At 49.1% G+C, this 21,090-nt stretch overlaps 1 protein-coding gene across 1 annotated transcript in view; it reads left to right on the top strand.

Moving 5' to 3' along the window:
• The first annotated feature begins 8,889 nt into the window (after positions 1-8,889).
• LOC134935863 (transmembrane protein 102-like) overlaps positions 8,890-21,090 on the top strand; it is a 139,240-nt gene continuing 127,039 nt past the window's right edge. Inside the window, exon 1 of the mRNA XM_063930693.1 lies at positions 8,890-8,976. The gene's annotated coding sequence lies outside the window, so the exon portion shown is untranslated. The remainder of the gene's footprint in view (positions 8,977-21,090) is intronic.

Raw genomic sequence — 21,090 nt, 5'->3', positions numbered from 1 at the left:
AGATCTCCAGGAGGCCTGGAAAACATGAACTGTTGGTAGATCTCCAGGATCGGTTTGGCCAGCTCTGCATTAATCCTTACATAAGATGTCAAGCGTGTGTTTGTTAGTGAAATTGGGGTGATGTTATAGTCTGTGTAGGTGACTGGGGGAGTGTAGGTGACTGGAGGAGTGTAGGTGACTGGGGGAGGGTAGGTGACTGGAGGAGTGTAGGTGACTGGGGGAGTGTAGGTGACTGGGGGAGTGTAGGTGACTGGAGGAGTGTAGGTGCCTGGAGGAGTGTAGGTGACTGGGGGAGTGTAGGTGACTGGAGGAGTGTAGGTGACTGGGGGAGTGTAGGTGACTGGGGCAGTGTAGGTGACTGGAGCAGTGTAGGTGACTGGGGGAGTGTAGGTGACTGGAGGAGTGTCGGTGACTGGGGGAGTGTAGGTGACTGGGGGAGTGTAGGTGACTGGAGGAGTGTAGGTGACTGGAGGAGTGTAGGTGACTGGGGGAGTGTAGGTGACTGGGGGACTGTAGGTGAAGCTGACAGGCCTGAAAAGAAAATCAGTAATGCTTCCCTGACTGGGAATTGAACCAGGGTGATGGCAGAGAATGCATGTCGACCTATAGTGGTTGACCTAATGACTGTCGACCTAAGTTATGTCGACCCAACGACCCATACCCGGACACTGGACTGATTCTGTAGATATGACAAATAATACACGTCTTAATTGATAACTGTAATCTGGAAATACTGGAGTAGGAGCCATGGCAGGGTATTGACCAGGCTTATACTGGGTTGTCGCTGTAGTCCAAGATCTTGGAGCCCTCTGATGGAAGCAGAACCAGAATTCAGACCAAACACCGGAATGGATTGTAGTGGATAATCTGGAACAGAACCAGGAAGCCGGGATGGACTGGAACCACTTGTATAGAACGGGTTACACAGGTATGGAGCAGGATCGGTGACCAGGAACGAGCTGTAACTCTCAGGTCCATAATCAGCCAGAAAGGACCATGTCTAGAATAGTCTAAGACAGAGGTTCCCAAAAGCGGTCCTCAAGGCACCTCAATGGTCCTGGTTTTAAATGTATCCATGCTTGGCCACAGGTGACTTAATTAGCACCTTAGTTAATTTGATTTAACCATCTGTACTGGGCCATGGATATACCTAAAAACTGGACTGTTAGGGTGCCTTGAGGACCACGTTTTGGAACCTCTGGTCTAAGATGTTTAACAAAAAGAATGGAAACCCTGCTTCACTTGGTGACATAATCACCTACCCAAGAGACCCAAAGAGTGAGCCATTGACGGTTTTCCAGTGAGTTTCCTGAAAGAAAGAATTGTCACAATTAAACCTTTAAAGATGAGAGGTGTCCTTCCTTTACATAAAAGGGGTGTTTAGTCCACTCATATTCCAGGATAGGACTATAACTGGGGCGTTATGGGACTGGCAGTAGTAAGGAGCCGAAGGACTCACCATTATTCAATACCAGCTCTTAAAAACACTAGAAAAGAACCACGCTTGAAAAAGAATATGATGTACCCAATCAGTTTGTGGAAATTCAACCTCCTCAGAAAGTAATCACTTAAAAATGGGACTTTACACTTTCTGGAATGCTAGTTAAATTAAGAGGACTTACTACCCCAAGAAGACAGTATCCAGAACAGGAATATCTCAACCTCTAGTGGTAGAAACAACCAGAATACAGTACAGACAATAACAATACAAAATACAGAACAATAGAAGAAGTGCAACGAAGAGGAAGAAGAAGACAAAAGAACAGCAGTAAACATGCAGGATCACAAATATACTACGGAATTAGAGGATAAACCACCAGGTGGCGCAGTTGTCAAACAAGAGCCAAGATGGTGCACGATGCTGTATTATGGACCTCAATCAGCATGAGACGCTACTGCAAAAAACGCAGATAGACGCTCTTCGATGCAGTTGACACAGTGTTGCGAGGGCACGGTCCGGACAATGGAGGTGTGTCTGGCCAGTTTTTAGGGCAGCCGCAAGACGTCACATGATGTCGCTGCGACCCAAAAATTGCGGTGGTCCGTCTGCATATGCAGCCTTGGTCAATGCTCATTTTAACTCAGCAAAGCAATTGTTTTGCGATCGCATTGCTGGCCCCCGATTAGCATGCTGGGTGGCCCTTGCTCTGTGCTGGTGGTCCCCCCGCATGTGATTTCATCAGTAGCAGATAGCTTTTTAACAGAATCTGCTTCTGAAGCTGAATGGGGTCCTATGAGTTGGGAGCCATCAAGTGGTAACAATAATGTACCCATATGCAAATAACCCATAATACATAGTTGCCTACCCTCCCGCATTCTGCAGGAGACCCCCTGAAATAGCACCGATCTTCCTGACTCCTTGAATAGTGCAGCAATCTCCCTGATTGCACCTTATCCCCATTATATACTGTAGCTATTACAGTCTTGGGGGGGGGAATTCAGAGATACATACATTCAAATTGGATCATCAGGGTCATTTCCCTGCATTGGTTATAAGGCACAATGGGGGTCATTCCAACCCGATCGCTCGCTGCAGTTTCTCGCGATCGGGTTGGAACTGCGCATGCGCCGGCGCATAGCAGCCATCGTTGCCTAGCGATTGCCTCTGAGGCAGGGGGCTGGGCGGCGGCGTTAAGCCGCCATTTAGGTGGTCCGGCCAACACAGGCGTGGCTGGACCGTTGGAGGGGTGGGCCGCGGCGGCTGCATGATGTGACACGCAGCCGCTGCGGGCCGGGGAGCGAGGAGTAGCTCCTGACCAGCACGCTAAAGCTGGCTGGTCGGGAGCTACTCTGGAAGTGCAAAGGCATCGCCGCTGTGCGATGCCTTTGCGCTTCTGCGGGGGGGGGCGCACTGACATGCGGGACGGACTAGCCCTGTGCTGGGCGTCCCCCCGCATGTCAGTGTGACTGATCGTAGCTGTGCTAAATTCAGCATCAGTTGTAGTTTTGCAAAAATGTGTAAAGCTACAACTTTTTCCACTGACATGCAGGGGGAGGAGGAGGGGGGATGGGGGGTGACACTGACGCCCAGCACAGGGAAATGCCGCCCCGCATCCCAGGTCCTGTCCTTCCCCGCTAATGCATTGTAGAGTGAAATGTGTGGCTGAAACAGGCTCCGATATGCAGGGATCTGGCAGAATGTGATATATGGCTCATTTCCTGGAACAACCAGTTCTCATCCAGTTCCTGGAAGCCACCACCAGGGGGCACTGCATCACACTGTCCTTATTACACTTTATAGAACCGTCTGTTGGGAAATGAGTGGCAATGCACAAATTGCTGCAACATGTAAAGCCGCTGAAGTCTGCGGGCAGAATGTATTAATATGAGGAGGCGCGCCGTCCCAGTGACGGAATATATTCAGTTTTCTGCCTCCCGTTCTGCGCTGTCTTTCTACATTCTCATAGTGCTGAATGTATAGTGTATGAATCAGGGTCTGTAAAGATCTGTGCAACAATGCAGAATGAGGGCAGTGGGTCAGTGGGCTAGCGCTCTAATTGTCACTCATCCGCAGCCGTGTATGAGAGGAGGTAATACAAAAGTTACAGAGAACCATTTCATCACATCTTACGTAGAGATAGGTCTGGAGCCCTGGTGGGGTTATGTACAAAGAGCAGCAGCCCCAGGGAGAAGATATAAGAGTGTTATATATACAGATGGGTCCACAGTTATCTTGACTAGTTTTCTGCACCTAGGCACAACATGATTTATTAGCATAGACCCTTCATCTATTGTTCTCAGCTGCAATACAATACAGAGAACAATACAGCAGGGGATTAAGTCATTACAGCAGGGGATTAAGTCATTAAAGGAGGGGATTAAGTCCGACTGGCTAGTCTCAGTTAATCCTATTAAAGGTCAAGATAAATGTGGATCCATCTGTAGTAAGGTGAAAAGAGCCGGTACCTGACATTAGGAAACGTTCTGCATGGCTGAGCTGAATGACGTATCTGTATATATACTGCAGAGGTGACGCTATGTCCATCATCCATTACTGGGCTGATAGAGAGTTGGGAGCCGGTGACTCCGCGCTGCAATGACTGAGCCGGGGACACACAATTGCTGGGCGACTTTATTGTTTCAAGGCAAACTAGATTGGAGTTTGGATGCGCCCCTCCCAAATCTCATTCCTTCCCCATTCAGAATCAGCCCCGCAGCCTCCCTCAGACCCAGGTTTGGAGGCAGGAGCCCCTCTTACAAGGTATTTATGGCCCATTTATCAGGAGCCGCATTGGCGATGCAATCATTCCTACGGCGTGACGTAGCATTGCACACCCGAAGGGGGAGGGGTCCTGCACAAACGCGGTCCTGCTGACTGCACGCGTACAGCGGCCATTGCTAGGGAGGGGTCCGGGGGAGCCCTCCGTTGGCTAATTACTGTAGCTTCAAGGGCCAATCTCCAGAATGCTGTGTATTCCAGATATTGGTAAATCTGGCAACATCACACCCCCTATAGAAACCTATGGGAAATGCGGCAGCCAACCTATCATGCATTTGGGGGATACTGAATATTTGCGGTTACCCTCCCCCTCCCCTTCCCCCCGGGGCTTGACATTGCATGCATAGGAGACCTAGCACTGAAGTGCAGCACTTCGCAGGGACTTCTTTCTTTCGGAGCCCCTGTCCCAGTGTTTGACGCTTCATACATACGCCGAGTATTAATCCATTACTGCAATAAAATCTTGGATGCCAATATCACGCCCATGTCATATTGCAAACGTGAATATTGATAAATAGTAAAGTTGACCAAAAAAAATGGACAAAAAGTTCAATGAGAATTTCTTGTGTATTGCTGGTCAGAGAGTCCTTCTCAGCTCAAAACTGACAACGTTCCCGTCATGTTATCTTCCAATTATATCAACAGAAACAAGTCCCGTCAATCCTTATATTCTGCTAGCAACTGCCCCGTTATTTGCTACCCTTGTGCCGCCACCTCTGCATCGGCTGCTGTAAGTCCAGGCCTGCCTCATACATAAAAAATCATATGTAGGGACCTTTATACCCCGTCTGCCCCACTGGTGGGGTATTCCTTATCTCTGCAGCAATCGGTGCTTAGTGCCCCCTCACTCATTCCTGTCCAGCGTACGGGTCAGTAGTTCTAGTGTTAGGCATCCCGCAAGCGCAGGAACGCTCAGCTCTATTCAACGGCCGGACCCAACAACCGTAACGCGGGCCTCATATCTCCTTGTTTTTTCTACAATAGCTTCTGCTGCACCTAAATCCTCCACCTGCAGCCCCACTCACTTGATCTATCTGCGCGCACATAAAACCGATGACGCGGGCCTCATACAGTATCTCCTCATTTTTTCTACAATATCTTTTGCTGCACCTAATTCCTCCACCTGCAGCCCCACTCACTTTTTCGGTGTGCACATGGGGGGGGGGGGGGGGTCATTCTGAGTTGATCGTAGCTGTGCTAAACTTAGCACAGCTACAATCATTTACATTGACATGCGGGAGGATGCCCAGCACAGAGCTAGTCCGCCCCGCATGTCAGTGCCGCCCCCCCGCAGAAGTGCAGAGGCATCGTACAGCGGCGACGCCTTTGCAATTCAAGAGTAGCTCCCGGCCAGCGCAGCTTTAGCGTGCTGGCCGGGAGCTACTCATCGCTCCATGGCTAGCAGCGGCTGCGTGTGACATCACGCAGACACTGCGGCCCGCCCCCCGTTCGGTCCGACCACGCCTGCATTGACCGTACCGCGCCCACCCCCTCCCGCCCAGCGACCGCCTCTGTCTGTCAATCAGGCAGAGGCGATCGCAGCCCTGCTACGGCCTTCGGTCATCTGGCATGCGCCGGTGCACTATGGCGGCGGCGCATGCGCAGTAGGGACCCGTTCGCTCGGCTGCGACAAAAAGCAGCGAGCAAATGGGTCAGAATGACCCCATATAACGGATGACGCGCAGAAGCTGTAGCAGAGAAAGCGATCGGCAATCCTAGTAATTGCGAGATTGCAAAAAAATACGTAATAAATTGACAGCGCGTAAACTGGATCTTGTATTGTCTCCACCATGTAATAGTCGCAGCACCACAGGTGACGGCGTCAGCGGGTAGCTGTGACAGAACCAGTTTGTCACCTCTCATCCGGGAAGGTATGAGGAAATCGCTTCCAGAATTCTGTTATCTGCACGTCGCGTGACGGAGAGGAGGAAGACGGATCCAGGGCCGGATTAACAATGGGGCGGATGGAGCTGCAGCTCCAGGCCCCCCATTGAAAATAGGCCCACAGCAAACTGACAGCATTGACAGGAACTTTTTCCTGTCACATACTGCCAGCGGCCTCCTCTCTCCCATGCCCCCTTCTACGGCTCCATCGATCTCACCTGCCACGGAGCCGTGCAGCCTGCAGGCAGTGTGCTGGCCGCCCCTTCCTCTCCAGTCTCTCCTTCTCCGGGGTCCTGCTGTCACTCACAGGCCCAAGCTCCGCCCCCAGACTGCACGGGCCACGGGGAGCTGCTGCTGCAGGAAGCCTGGCAAGTGCAGTGATGGCTTCTTGATTAATATGTGTATACAGTTTGTGTGATGTGTGTAGTGAATGTGTGTGTGTATATGTGGTGGTGGGTGGGTGTGTATAGTGTGTACTGTGTGTATATGTGGTGGTGGTGTGTGTGTACTTTGTATAGTGATGGGGGTGTGTGTGTACTTTATATGTGAAGTGTGTAGTCACTGTAGTGGGTTCTGTGTGTGTGTTTAGTGTGTATATATGGTGGTGGAGGTGTGTGTGTACTTTCTGTGTGGGTGTGTGTAGTGTGTATATGTGGTGGTGGGTGTACTTTGTGTGTCTGTAGTGTGTACTGTATGTGTATATGTGGTGGTGGGTGGGTGTGTTTGTGTATATGTGGTGGTGGTGGGTGTACTTTGTGTGTCTGTAGTGTGTACTGTATGTGTATATGTGGTGGTGGGTGTGTTTGTGTATATGTGGTGGTGGTGGGTGTACTTTGTGTGTCTGTAGTGTGTACTGTATGTGTATATGTGGTGGTGGGTGGGTGTGTTTGTGTATATGTGGTGGTGGTGGGTGTGTATATAGTGTGTACCAGTGGTCGAAATGGAGTGGTATATTTTTTAATTAAATGAAAGTGTTCATGTTAAGCTTCTTTCGCAGGGAGCTGCGCCCTACCCCTTTTCTGAGTGACAGAATGCGCCCTGCTAATCACCAAAGGACTGCCTTCTCCACCCGCCGCGCTGTCACTTCTCCCCCCGCAGCACTGTTACTCCTCCCCCGGCCGCGCTGATAGCTCTCAGCTGAAGGCGGAGACAGGGTCAGCATGCAGCGGGAAGGAGCAGCCAATCAGATCCTGCGGTGTCTCCTGCCAGTCCTCCGGCATGGTTTGATTCTGCCTCACCACGGCGCTGCACGCTGACCTGGGCTCCGCCGTCAGCATCAAGAGACTGGCCCTGCTGATCCGGCACAGTGCCCTCCTCCGCAACGGTGAGTGCCGCTCTGCATCTGCCCTGTGCCTGTCTTCCTCTTCCTCCCAGTGCTCTCTACCTGGTGCAGTGTGCCTCAGTGCTCTCTACCTGGTGCAGTGTGCCTCAGTGCTCTCTACCTGGTGCAGTGTGCCTCAGTGCTCTCTACCTGGTGCAGTGTGTCTCAGTGCTCTCTACCTGGTGCAGTGTGTATCAGTGCTCTGCCTGGTGCAATGTGTATAACGTGCTCTATCTGGCACAATATGTATAACGTGCTCTACCTGTCGCAGTGTGTATAGGAGGTTCTACCTGGTGCAATGTGTATTAGGTGCACTACTGTGTGCTATAATGTGAATTTCGGCTTATTCAGTGTGCTATAATGTGAATTTTGGCTTATTCATTGTGCTATAATGTGAATTGCGGCTCGTACCGTGTGCTATAATGTGAATTTCGGCTCATACCGTGTGCTGCAATGTGAATTTCGGCTCGTACCGTGTGCTGTAATGTGAATTTCGTCTCGTACCGTGTGCTATAATGTGAATTTTGGCCCGTACCGTGTGCTATAATGTGAATTTCGGCTTATTCATTGTGCTATAATGTGAATTTCGGCTTATTCATTGGGGTATAATGTGAATTTCGGCTTATTCAGTGTGCTATAATGTGAATTTCGGCTCGTACCGTGTGCTATAATGTGAATTTCGGCTCGTACCGTGTGCTATAATGTGAGTTTCAGCTCGTACCGAGTGCTGTAATGTGAATTTCGGCTCGTACCGTGTGCTGTAATGTGAATTTCGGCTCGTACCATGTGCTATAATGTGAGTTTTGGCTCGTACCGTGTGCTATAAGGTGAAAGGGGCACCAGTACTAGATAGTATAAGGGGTTCTACTACACTGGACATGCCCCCTTTTGGGTGACCACGCCCCCTTTTCTGGAGCGAAGGCGCGCGCATAATTGCATCCTTGACTTTTCCATATCCCCACTTCAATATTTCCACTTCGACCACTGGTGTGTACTGTGTGTGTTTGTGTATACGTGGTGGTGGGTGTGTGTGTGTGTACTTTATGTGTTTATATGTGGGGGGGTGTACTTTGTGTGTGTAGTGTGTACTATGTGTGTGTGTGTGTGTGTGTGTGTGTGTACTTTATATGATGGGGGCCTGTGTGTATATGCTATGTTTGGGAGGGCTACGCTAACACCTATTTGTTATATGAGTAGCAGCTGAGGAGGGAAGGGGTTCCACCTGCCCATAGAAATTGGATGCTTAGCGTATTTAACTGTCAGCGCTCACTCCTAAACAAATAATATCACATATGCAGTTTACTTTTAAATTCTGGTATACTCCAATTTATTAGGTTATAAAGCATAAAAATTAAAAACACAATATTATTTACAGTTTATGTGGTTTATATAATGCTGATGGTCCTAATACTCGGGACTAACTAGGGTTAAAAAATTTTTTTCAAAAATACCCTCCTCAGGTCCAGATGTCGGCGGTGCTGTTGGCAGGTCCATGTGGCAGGCGGCTGTGCTATCGGCAGGTCCGGGCAGCAGGCGGCGGCTCCAGCAGGCGGTGAGTATGGGCGGGTTCGGGCATTCCAGGCCGGCAGCGAGGTTTATGCTGTGCGGCACAGTGTGACCTCTAACACCATGTCACGCTGCGCAGTGCACACAGCCGCACTGCCTGGGGCAGGGGGAGCCGAGCAGCATCTGAGCCGTGTGCTGAATTGGCTCAGACGCTGCCCGGCATTTTAAAAAAAAAGCGTTGGCCCAAATACCGGGATAGTAAGCCCCATTTTAGGCCAAAATCCCAGGATACTGCCGATCCCGATCCCAGGATTGGCCACCATATGAGTAACAGGTGCAGCTGTGTGAGTATAGTAATGGGTGCTGCTGTGAGTACAGTAATGGGTGCTACTGGTCTTGCCCCCCCCCACATCACTAGTCACACCCTCGGTGGCCCCATATAATAGGCCCTTTGTAAATTTCAGCTCCAGGCCTATGTGGACCTTAATCTGGCACTGGACGGATCAGGTGCTCTGAAAACCTGGAATGTACAGAATGTAAATGCGAAACGAGGTCACACGCCGGAACTGTGCTCTGAGCAGGTTGTGGGGTTTCCTTCTTCTGAGGAGACGTAACAACTGAGAAACCTGTGCTGACCCCAATGGGAAATCCTACAGTGGCGCACACAGGAGGGGTCTCTGAGTACCCAGAAACTTCCCCCGAAATTTAAGCGCCACAACCCTTTCTAAAGACCCGCAAGTCGCACTGCAAGGTCCTGATGATGCAATGCACCCGGCTCCCAGTCTCACCAGAGACCGACCAGGCCGGCTGCGGTGCTGCTGCTGCATTTGACCCTACGGGTAAGTACGGTAGGTGGGCATGGAAGGGGGCACTCTCCAGACTTCTCCATATCTTCGGACAAATTTATTTAACATAACAGCAGGTAAACTTGCCGACAGACCATGCCATAAGCCGACATTTCTGTTCTAAACAAGAATCTTTCTCTGACGTCCTAGTGGATGCTGGGAACTCCGTAAGGACCATGGGGAATAGCGGCTCCGCAGGAGACTGGGCACACTAAAAGAAAGCTTTTAGACTACCTGGTGTGCACTGGCTCCTCCCACTATGACCCTCCTCCAAGCCTCAGTTAGATTTTTGTGCCCGGCCGAGCTGGATGCACACTAGGAGCTCTCCTGAGCTCCTAGAAGAAAGTATATTTAGGTTTTTTATTTTACAGTGAGACCTGCTGGCAACAGGCTCACTGCAGCGAGGGACTAAGGGGAGAAGAAGCGAACCTGCCTGCTTGCAGCTAGCTTGGGCTTCTTAGGCTACTGGACACCATTAGCTCCAGAGGGATCGACCGCAGGACCCGTCCTTGGTGTTCGGTCCCGGAGCCGCACCGCCGTCCCCCTTACAGAGCCAGAAGCAAGAAGAGGTCCGGAAAATCGGCGGCAGAAGACTTCTGTCTTCACCAAGGTAGCGCACAGCACTGCAGCTGTGCGCCATTGCTCCTCATACACACTTCACACTCCGGCCACTGAGGGTGCAGGGCGCTGGGGGAGGGGGGGGGGGGCCTGAGCAGCAATAAAAACACCTTGGCTGGCTAAACAATCACAATATATAGCCCCAGAGGCTATATATGTGATAAATACCCCTGCCAGAATCCATAAAAAAGCGGGAGAAAAGTCAGTGAAAAAGGGGCGGAGCTATCTCCCTCAGCACACTGGCGCCATTTCTCCCTCACAGCTCCGCTGGAAGGAAGCTCCCTGGCTCTCCCCTGCAGACTACACTACAGAAAGGGTAAAAAAGAGAGAGGGGGGGCACTAAATTTAGGCGCAGTTAATACAATAAGCAGCTATAGGGGACATAATTCAGTTAGTCCCTGCATTATATAGCGCTCTGGTGTGTGCTGGCATACTCTCTCTCTGGCTCCCCAAAGGGCTTTTTGTGGGGTCCTGTCTTCTATCAGAGCATTCCCTGTGTGTGTGCGGTGTGTCGGTACGGATGTGTCGACATGTTTGATGAGGAGGCTTATGTGGAGGCAGAGCAAATGCCTGTAAATGTGATGTCACCCCCTGCGGGGCCGACACCTGAATGGATGGATTTATGGAAGGAATTACGAGCTAGTGTCGACTCCTTACATAAGAAATTTGACGACATGCCAAATGCGGGACAGCCGGCTTCTCAGCTCGTGCCTGCCCAGACGCCTCAAAAGCCATCAAGGGCTCTAAAACGCCCGCTACCTCAGATGGCAGACACGGATGTCGACACGGATTCAGATACCAGTGTCGACGACGATGAGACTACTTTAATGTCCAGTAGGGCCATTCGTTACATGATTGAGGCTATGAAAGAGGTATTACACATTTCTGATATTATCCCAGGTACCACAAAAAAGGGTATTATGTTTGGGGAGAAAAAACTACCCGTAGTTTTTCCCCCATCAGAAGAATTAAATGAAGTGTGTGAAGAAGCGTGGGCTTTCCCCGATAAAAGATTGGTAATCTCTAAAAAGTTACTAAAGGCGTACCCTTTCCCGCCAGAGGATAGGTCACGTTGGGAAACACCCCCTAGGGTGGATAAAGCGCTCACACGCTTATCAAAAAAGGTGGCACTACCGTCTCCGGATACGGCCGCCCTCAAGGAGCCTGCAGATAGGAAGCAGGAGGCGATCCTGAAGTCTGTATATACACACTCAGGCATTATACTTAGACCAGCTATTGCTTCAGCATGGATGTGCAGTGCTGCAGCTGCGTGGTCAGACTCCCTGTCGGAAAATATTGACACCCTAGACAGGGACACTATTCTGCTAACCATAGAGCATATAAAAGACTCAGTCTTATACATGAGAGATGCACAGAGGGAGATCTGCCGGCTGGCATCTAAAATAAGTGCATTGTCCATTTCTGCTAGGAGAGGCTTATGGACTCGGCAGTGGACAGGAGATGCAGATTCTAAAAGGCACATGGAAGTTTTGCCTTATAAGGGTGAGGAGTTATTCGGGGATGGTCCCTCTGACCTAGTTTCCACAGCAACAGCTGGGAAGTCAGCTTTTTTGCCCCATGTTCCCTCACAACCTAAGAAAGCGCCGTATTATCACGTACAGTCCTTTCGACCCCAGAAAAGCAGGCGGGGGGAAGGCGGGTCCTTTCTGCCCAAGGGCAGAGGTCGAGGCAAAAGACTGCCAGAAGCAGCAGGTTCTCAGGAACAAAAGTCCTCCCCCGCTTCTTCCAAGTCCACCGCATGACGGTGGGGCTCCACAGGCGGAGCCAGGTACAGTGGGGGGCCGCCTCAAAAATTTCAGCGATCAGTGGGCTCGCTCACAGGTGGATCCCTGGATCCTCCAAATAGTATCTCAGGGGTACAGGCTGGAATTCGAGACGTCTCCCCCACGCCGTTTCCTCAAATCTGCCTTACCGACAACTCCCTCAGGCAGGGAGGCTGTGCTAGAGGCAATTCACAAGCTGTATTCCCAGCAGGTGATAGTCAAGGTGCCCCTACTTCAACAAGGACGGGGTTACTATTCCACTCTGTTTGGGGTTCAGAAACCGGACGGTTCGGTCAGACCCATTTTAAATTAGAAATCCTTGAACACATATATCAAAAAATTCAAGTTCAAGATGGAATCACTCAGGGCGGTTATTGCAAGCCTGGACGAGGGGGATTACATGGTATCCCTGGACATCAAGGATGCTTACCTGCATGTTCCCATTTACCATCCTCACCAGGAGTACCTCAGATTTGTGGTACAGGACTGCCATTACCAATTCCAGACACTGCCGTTTGGACTGTCCACCGCACCAAGGGTGTTTACGAAGGTAATGGCAGAAATGATGATACTCCTTAGAAAAAAGGGAGTTTTAATTATCCCGTACTTGGACGATCTCCTTATAAAGGCGAGGTCCAAGGAGCAGTTGTCGGTCGGGGTAGCATTATCTCGGGAAGTGCTACAACAGCACGGATGGATTCTAAACATTCCAAAGTCACAGCTGGTTCCTACCACACGTCTACTGTTCCTGGGGATGGTTCTGGACACAGACCAGAAAAAAGTGTTTCTCCCGGAGGAGAAAGCCAAGGAGCTGTCATCTCTAGTCAGAGTCCTCCTGAAGCCAAAACGGATATCGGTGCATCACTGCACGCGAGTCCTGGGAAAAATGGTGGCTTCCTACGAAGCAATCCCATTCGGCAGGTTCCATGCAAGAACTTTTCAGTGGGACCTGTTGGACAAGTGGTCCGGCTCGCATCTTCAGATGCATCGGCTGATAACCCTGTCTCCAAGGACCAGGGTATCTTTGCGGTGGTGGCTGCAGAGTGCTCATCTTCAAGAGGGCCGCAGGTTCGGCATACAGGACTGGGTCCTGGTGACCACGGATGCCAGCCTTCGAGGCTGGGGGGCAGTCACACAGGGAAGAAACTTCCAAGGACTTTGGTCAAGTCAAGAGACTTCTCTACACATAAATATTCTGGAACTGAGGGCCATTTACAATGCCCTAAGTCACGCAAGGCCCCTGCTTCAAAACCGGCCGGTACTGATCCAATCAGACAACATCACGGCAGTCGCCCATGTAAACAGACAGGGCGGCACAAGAAGCAGGATGGCAATGGCAGAAGCCACAAGGATTCTCAGATGGGCGGAAAATCACGTGTTAGCACTGTCAGCAGTGTTCATTCCAGGAGTGGACAACTGGGAAGCAGACTTCCTCAGCACACACGACCTACACCCGGGAGAGTGGGGACTTCATCCAGAAGTCTTCCAACTGCTGGTAAACCATTGGGAAAGGCCACAGGTGGACATGATGGCGTCCCGCTTAAACAAGAAGCTAGAGAGATATTGCGCCAGGTCAAGGGACCCTCAAGCAATAGCTGTGGACGCTCTAGTAACACCGTGGGTATACCAGTCGGTTTATGTGTTCCCTCCTCTGCCTCTCATACCAAAGGTACTGAGAATAATAAGAAGACGAGGAGTAAGGACGATACTCGTGGTTCGGGATTGGCCAAGAAGAGCTTGGTACCCAGAACTTCAAGAAATGGTATCAGAGGACCCATGGCCTCTACCGCTCAGACAGGATCTGCTACAGCAGGGGCCCTGTCTGTTCCAAGACTTACTGCGGCTGTGTTTGACGGCATGGCGGTTGAACACCGGATCCTAAAGGAAAAGGGCATTCCGGAGGAAGTCATTCCTACGCTGATTAAAGCTAGGAAGGATGTTACAGCAAAACACTATCACCGCATATGGCGGAAATATGTTGCTTGGTGTGAGGCCAGGAAGGCCCCAACGGAGGAATTTCAGCTGGGTCGTTTCCTGCACTTCCTACAGTCAGGGGTGACTATGGGCCTAAAATTAGGTTCCATTAAGGTCCAAATTTCGTCTCTGTCGATTTTCCTCCAGAAAAAACTGGCTTCGCTGCCTGAAGTTCAGACTTTTGTTAAGGGAGTGCTGCATATTCAGCCCCCTTTTGTGCCCCCAGTGGCACCTTGGGATCTCAATGTGCTGTTGAGTTTCCTAAAGTCACATTGGTTTGAGCCACTTAAAACCGTGGATTTGAAATATCTCACGTGGAAAGTGGTCATGCTGTTGGCCTTGGCTTCGGCCAGGCGTGTGTCAGAGTTGGCGGCTTTGTCATGTAAAAGCCCTTATCTGATTTTCCATATGGATAGGGCAGAGTTGAGGACTCGTCCTCAGTTTCTCCCGAAGGTGGTATCAGCTTTTCACGTGAACCAACCTATTGTGGTGCCTGCGGCTACTAGGGACTTGGAGGATTCCAAGTTACTGGACGTAGTCAGGGCCCTGAAAATTTAGGTTTCCCGGACGGCTCGAGTCATGAAAACTGACTCGCCATTTATCCTGTACGCACCCAACAACCTGGGTGCTCCTGCTTCTAAGCAGACTATTGCTCGTTGGATTTGTAGCACAATTCAGCTTGCGCATTCTGCGGCTGGACTGCCGCATCCTAAGTCTGTAAAAGCCCATTCCACGAAGAAGGTGGGCTCGTCTTGGGCGGCTGCCCGAGGGGTCTCGGCTCTACAACTTTGCCGAGCTGCTACTTGGTCAGGGTCAAAGACGTTTGCAAAATTCTACAAATTTGATACCCTGGCTGAGGAGGACCTTGAGTTCTCTCATTCGGTGCTGTAGAGTCATCCGCACTCTCCCGCCCGTTTGGGAGCTTTGGTATAATCCCCATGGTCCTTACGGAGTTCCCAGCATCCACTAGGACGTCAGAGAAAATAAGATTTTACTCACCGGTAAATCTATTTCTCGTAGTCCGTAGTGGATGCTGGGCGCCCATCCCAAGTGCGGATTGTCTGCAATACTTGTAAATAGTTATTGTTCCACAAATCGGGTTATTGTTGAGAGCCATCTGTTCAGAGGCTCCATTGTTATCATACTGTTAACTGGGTTTCTTATCACGAGTTGTACGGTGTGATTGGTGTGGCTGGTATGAGTCTTACCCGGGATTCAAAATCCTTTCTTATTGTGTCAGCTCTTCCGGGCACAGTATCCTAACTGAGGATTGGAGGAGGGTCATAGTGGAAGGAGCCAGTGCACACCAGGTAGTCTAAAAGCTTTCTTTTAGTTGTGCCCAGTCTCCTGAGGAGCCGCTATTCCCCATGGTCCTTACGGAGTTCCCAGCATCCACTACGGACTACGAGAAATAGATTTACCGGTGAGTAAAATCTTATTTTTTCAAGGCAGCGTTGTAATCAACTGTAATCAATAATATAATACAGGCAATATATACAGTACATACACACTACTATAACAAAAAGGGTCACACTTGTAGGGCAACCGCGTACCCCTTTCAATAAAGACAAGTAATACTATAGTAACACAATAACAAGACACAATGGAAGAAAACAATGTTACAGATAATTGTTCACATTTACAATTCACGCACGCTACTAGCGCAAATAAGGATTTCACTGTACTGCGCGCTGCTCCCGTCTTCTTACTATAAATAAAGTCTGGTTACCAACTAAAATAACTAAAAACATTCAATAAGTACATTCTTCTATACTAAATACTTAGTAAACGCTTTGAGTTCACTCTTACTCAGGGGGTTCACTCTTACTCAGGGGGGTATCCAATTACTCGTGCTCAATGAGCGCGGGTAATTGTATTGCTGGGGGCTATCCTACAAGCTCCGTTGCTGTGCACGCCTCCCCTTGATGCCGGCACTTATTGGGGATTATGCTTCAGGTGTTATCCTGGCTCCAGCGGCCCCTTAATCCGCGATAAATCTGCGCAATCTCGGGTCCAATTTCGCCTGATCAAAATGGCCTCTAATTGGATACTGCAATAATGACCATCGGTCATTAACCGTGATATCTGGCCGTTTTGGTGGCTGAAATGGCATCGGGACTAATTGGATACCCCCCTCAGAGCTCACTGGTGCTGGCTGGGCACTGCAAGTTTGTGTACACAGTTTACCCTGAAGCGTGCACGCTGTGATAGAGGTGATCCTTCTCTGCACTAACAAAAGCAGGATGGCCACCCTTACTCTGTGAAAATTACTTTACTTCTAAATCCTGTATTAACTGTCTTGTGCACAAGGCTCCGTTGACCTTGTATGTTGCAAGCCCGGGCCTGGTTGTGCTAAGCTCTGATGTCTAAGTGGAATATGGGACCCTATTCAGCTTCAGTTGCAACTTTGCTAAAATAGCAAAACTGCAACTGCTTGCGATCGCATTCTGGGGGCCACACAGCAGAGGGCAAGACCGCCCAGCATGCTAATGGAGGCCAGTGATGCGATCGCAATTCATTTGGGATCGCATTGCTAAATAAGGGAAGCCCCCCTGCCTCCGAAGCCTGGCTTTGAAGGCCCCGAAGCTGCCGCCGTTTCCAATGCACTTATAGCCTATATTTTTAACGAGATAACTGCAGTAATGTTACCAGCATTTAACTGAAGCTAAATCTCATAAATGTGGAGTTGGTGCAGAACTTTATAATCCTGTCCAAGGTAAGTATGTAGGTAGGTAGGTAGGTAAAAAGGTAATTAGGTAGATAACTTAAGCAACAACATAAAAACAATAAAACAAACCCATATACAGCATGTGTCTAAAAGAAAAGTGGTCGGTGAAGTAAATGTTTGCAGTAAATGGAGTACAGGGATCGTATGACGCATATTTGTCCTATATATCTTCTCAAATCTGTTTTCATCTACAAAACCGGTGGTAAATGTCCTTGTCATACACCATCCGCGCGAGCACCCTGGGATGATCCGCCGCAATAATCTCAACGCAGGATGGCGGTAGGGCTGCGTAGGATCTGGGAGATACACTGGTACTTCACAGGTGGGTATACAGTCACAAGGTATACAGGACAGTACTGTACTCAGGGTCGTTCTGGGTGTTTTGAACTTGCTCCAGGACTGCCACAGGCGTTGTCTCGGCGGTTATAAAGGTGACAGGAATTTTGTGCTTCTTGATCTCCCGCGCCATTTGGCACCAGGCGCAGCCGAGGCACCAGCACAATATGCAGCAGTCATTGAAGACTGAGCCCTGTACAGAGAGAGATACAGGACTCAGTGCCACAACTGCACCGTGCTCCAGCCAGCATAGGGTCAGTATGCCCAGTACATCAGCGGGGGTTTAGGGCGCGCCAAGTACATATCAGCTGGGCAATAATCAATGGCAAACAGTCAAATACGTCATTTCGGTCATCTTAAGCCAACAACCATCTGGGAGTTTTAGGAGGTGGCCCAATACTTACAGGAATTTTGTATCTCTCCCGGACAGATGCCCGCATTGCCATAGAGACTGGAGGGCATCCAGAAGGGTAACTCAGGTATCCTATTTCCAGTAGGGGGAGACAGAGGCACTCGCCGTGGTCCCTGACCGAGGAGCATTGGAAACATGGAAAACACCAGAATGCGCAGCAACCTGGAGATGGATGAAGGTGAAGAGATGGATTGGAGGTGGACAAAGGGCAGGAAGAAACATTTATCATCCACTAAGGGTGTGCTGGTGCCTCTAGCACTTTATCTCTTGCAGTCTCCTCAGTAACAAGTACAACAGACGGACTTCATAAGGTCACTTACATATTCCCAGGTCTTCAAGGCAGTCACAAATTCCAGAGCTCCACTTATTTACACTCATTTGGCTGATGGTCACGGTCTGAGAGACAGACATGGGCTGCACCAAGACAGTCTGCATTGTGGCACCCTGCATCATCTAGAACAGAGAGAAGACATTAGAACTTAGGCTGTCCCATATTTATTGCCACCTTCCTTATCAGCTGTTGCTCTGAAAACCTGGAAAGTACAGTGTGTAAATGTGAAATGAAACCTAGAGCTCTCATGCCGGAACTATACTCAATGCAGGATGTGGAGTTTCCTTCTTCTGAGGACAAGAAACACCTGATAAACCAGTGCTGTCTCCAAATATATTATATATGAGTCCTAGGAGCTCCAAGCTCAGTAACACAGGGGCAAGTCTGACAGATGGGCATTTACGTCTGGTTATCTTAGTGAGCCCATTTGTCAGCAAGACCAAATGCCTGGTATCGGAAATCCAGACACCACATACCAGACATACTGTAAAAGAGACAACGCGCACCCCACCCCACCCAGAGTAACGTGTCTAATTCAGAGATCAGAATCCCAGAGCATGAGGAAGAGACACTGCGCACCCCACTCCCCCCAAACTAACATGTCTAATTCGGAGATCAGAAACCCAGAGCATGAGGAAGAGACACCGCGCACCCCATCCCACGAAGACTAACATGTCTAATTCAGAGATCAGAAACCCAGAGCATGAGGAAGAGACTCCGCGCACCCCACCCAGAGTAACGTGTCTAATTCTGAGATCAGAAACCCAGAGCATGAGGAAGAGACACTACTCAGCCCACCCCACCCAGAGTAACGTGTCTAATTCTGAGATCAGAAACCCAGAGCCTGAGGAAAAGACACCAGTCAGCCCACCCCACCAAGAGTAACACGTCTAACTCAGAGATCAGAATCCCAGAGCATGAGGAAGAGACACCACGCAGCCCACCCCACCCAGACTAACATGTCTAATTCTGAGATCAGAAACCCAGAGCATGAGGAAGAGACACCACGCACCCCACCCCACCCCACCCAGAGTAACATGTCTAATTCTGAGATCAGAAACCCAGAGCATGAGGAAGAGACACCACGCACCCCACCCCACGCAGAGTAACATGTCTAATTCAGAGATCAGAAACCCAGAGCATGAGGAAGAGACACCACGCACCCCACCCCACCCAGAGTAACATGTCTAATTCTGAGATCAGAAACCCAGAGCATGAGGAAGAGACACCACGCACCCCACCCCACCCAGAGTAACATGTCTAATTCAGAGATCAGAAACCCAGAGCATGAGGAAGAGACACCACGCACCCCACCCCACCCCACCCAGACTAACATGTCTAATTCAGAGACCAAAAACCCAGAGCATGAGGAAGAGACACCACGCACCCCACCCCACCCCACCCAGACTAACATGTCTAATTCAGAGACCAAAAACCCAGAGCATGAGGAAGAGACACCACGCACCCCACCCCACCCCACCCAGAGTAACATGTCTAATTCTGAGATCAGAAACCCAGAGCATGAGGAAGAGACACCACGCACCCCACCCCACCCCACCCAGAGTAACATGTCTAATTCTGAGATCAGAAACCCAGAGCATGAGGAAGAGACACCACGCACCCCACCCCACCCAGAGTAACATGTCTAATTCAGAGACCAGAAACCCAGAGCATGAGGAAGAGACACCACGCAGCCCACCCAGACTAACATGTCTAATTCAGAGACCAGAAACCCAGAGCATGAGGAAGAGACATTAATACTATATTTATCCTTTATGTCACCTGAGATAGTGACTCCTAGATCCCTTTCCTCCTCAGTAGTTCCCAGTATAGTGCCATTAATACTATATTTATCCTTTATGTCACCTGAAATAGTGACTCCTAGATCCCTTTCCTCCTCAGTAGTTTCCAGTATAGTGCCATTAATAATATATTTATCCTTTATGTCACCTGAGATAGTGACTCCTAGATCCCTTTCCTCCTCAGTAGTTTCCAGTATAGTGCCATTAATACTATATTTATCCTTTATGTCACCTGAGATAGTGACTCCTAGATCCCTTTCCTCCTCAGTAGTTTCCAGTATAGTGCCATTAATACTATATTTATCCTTTATGTCACCTGAGATAGTGACTCCTAGATCCCTTTTCTCCTCAGTAGTTCCCAGTATAGTGCCATTAATACTATATTTATCCTTTATTTAACCTGAGATAGTGACTCCTAGATCCCTTTCCTCCTCAGTAGTTCCCAGTATAGTGCCATTAATACTATATTTAGCCTTTATGTCACCTGAGATAGTGACTCCTAGATTCCTTTCCTCCTCAGTAGTTCCCAGTATAGTGCCATTAATACTATATTTATCCTTTATATCACCTGTAATAGTGACTCCTAGATCCCTTTCCTCCTCAGTAGTCTCCAGTATAGTGCCATTATACTATATTTATCCTTTATGTCACCTGAAATAGTGACTCCTAGATCCCTTTCCTCCTCAGTAGTTTCCAGTATAGTGCGGTTAATACTATATTTATCCTTTATGTCACCTGAAATAGTGACTCCTAGATCCCTTTCCTCCTCAGTAGTTTCCAGAATAGTGCCATTAATACTATATTTTTCCTTTATGTCACCTGAAATAGTGACTCCTAGATCCCTTTCCTTCTCAGTAGTTTCCAGTATAGTGCCATTAATATTATATTTATCCTTTATGTCACCTGAAATAGTGACTCCTAGATCCCTTTCCTCCTCAGTAGTTTCCAGTATAGTGTCATTAATGCTATATTTATCCTTTATGTCACCTGAAATAGTGACTCCTAGATCCCTTTCCTCCTCAGTAGTTTCCAGTATAGTGCCATTAATATTATACTTATCCTTTGTCACCTGAAATAGTGACTCCTAGATCCCTTTCCTCCTCAGTAGTTCCCAGTATAGTGCCGTTAATACTATATTTATCCTTTATGTCACCTGAAATAGTGACTCCTAGATCCCTTTCCTTCTCAGTAGTTTCCAGTATAGTGCCATTAATATTATATTTATCCATTATGTCACCTGAAATAGTGACTCCTAGATCCCTTTCCTCCTCTGTAGTTTCCAGTATAGTGCCATTAATACTATATTTATCCTTTATGTCACCTGAAATAG

Source organism: Pseudophryne corroboree, chromosome 6 (assembly GCF_028390025.1).
Source record: "Pseudophryne corroboree isolate aPseCor3 chromosome 6, aPseCor3.hap2, whole genome shotgun sequence".
NCBI classification, from domain to species: domain Eukaryota; kingdom Metazoa; phylum Chordata; class Amphibia; order Anura; family Myobatrachidae; genus Pseudophryne; species Pseudophryne corroboree.
Note: the sequence above shows the minus strand (reverse complement) of the source record. Positions and strands in the feature narration are given on the sequence as shown.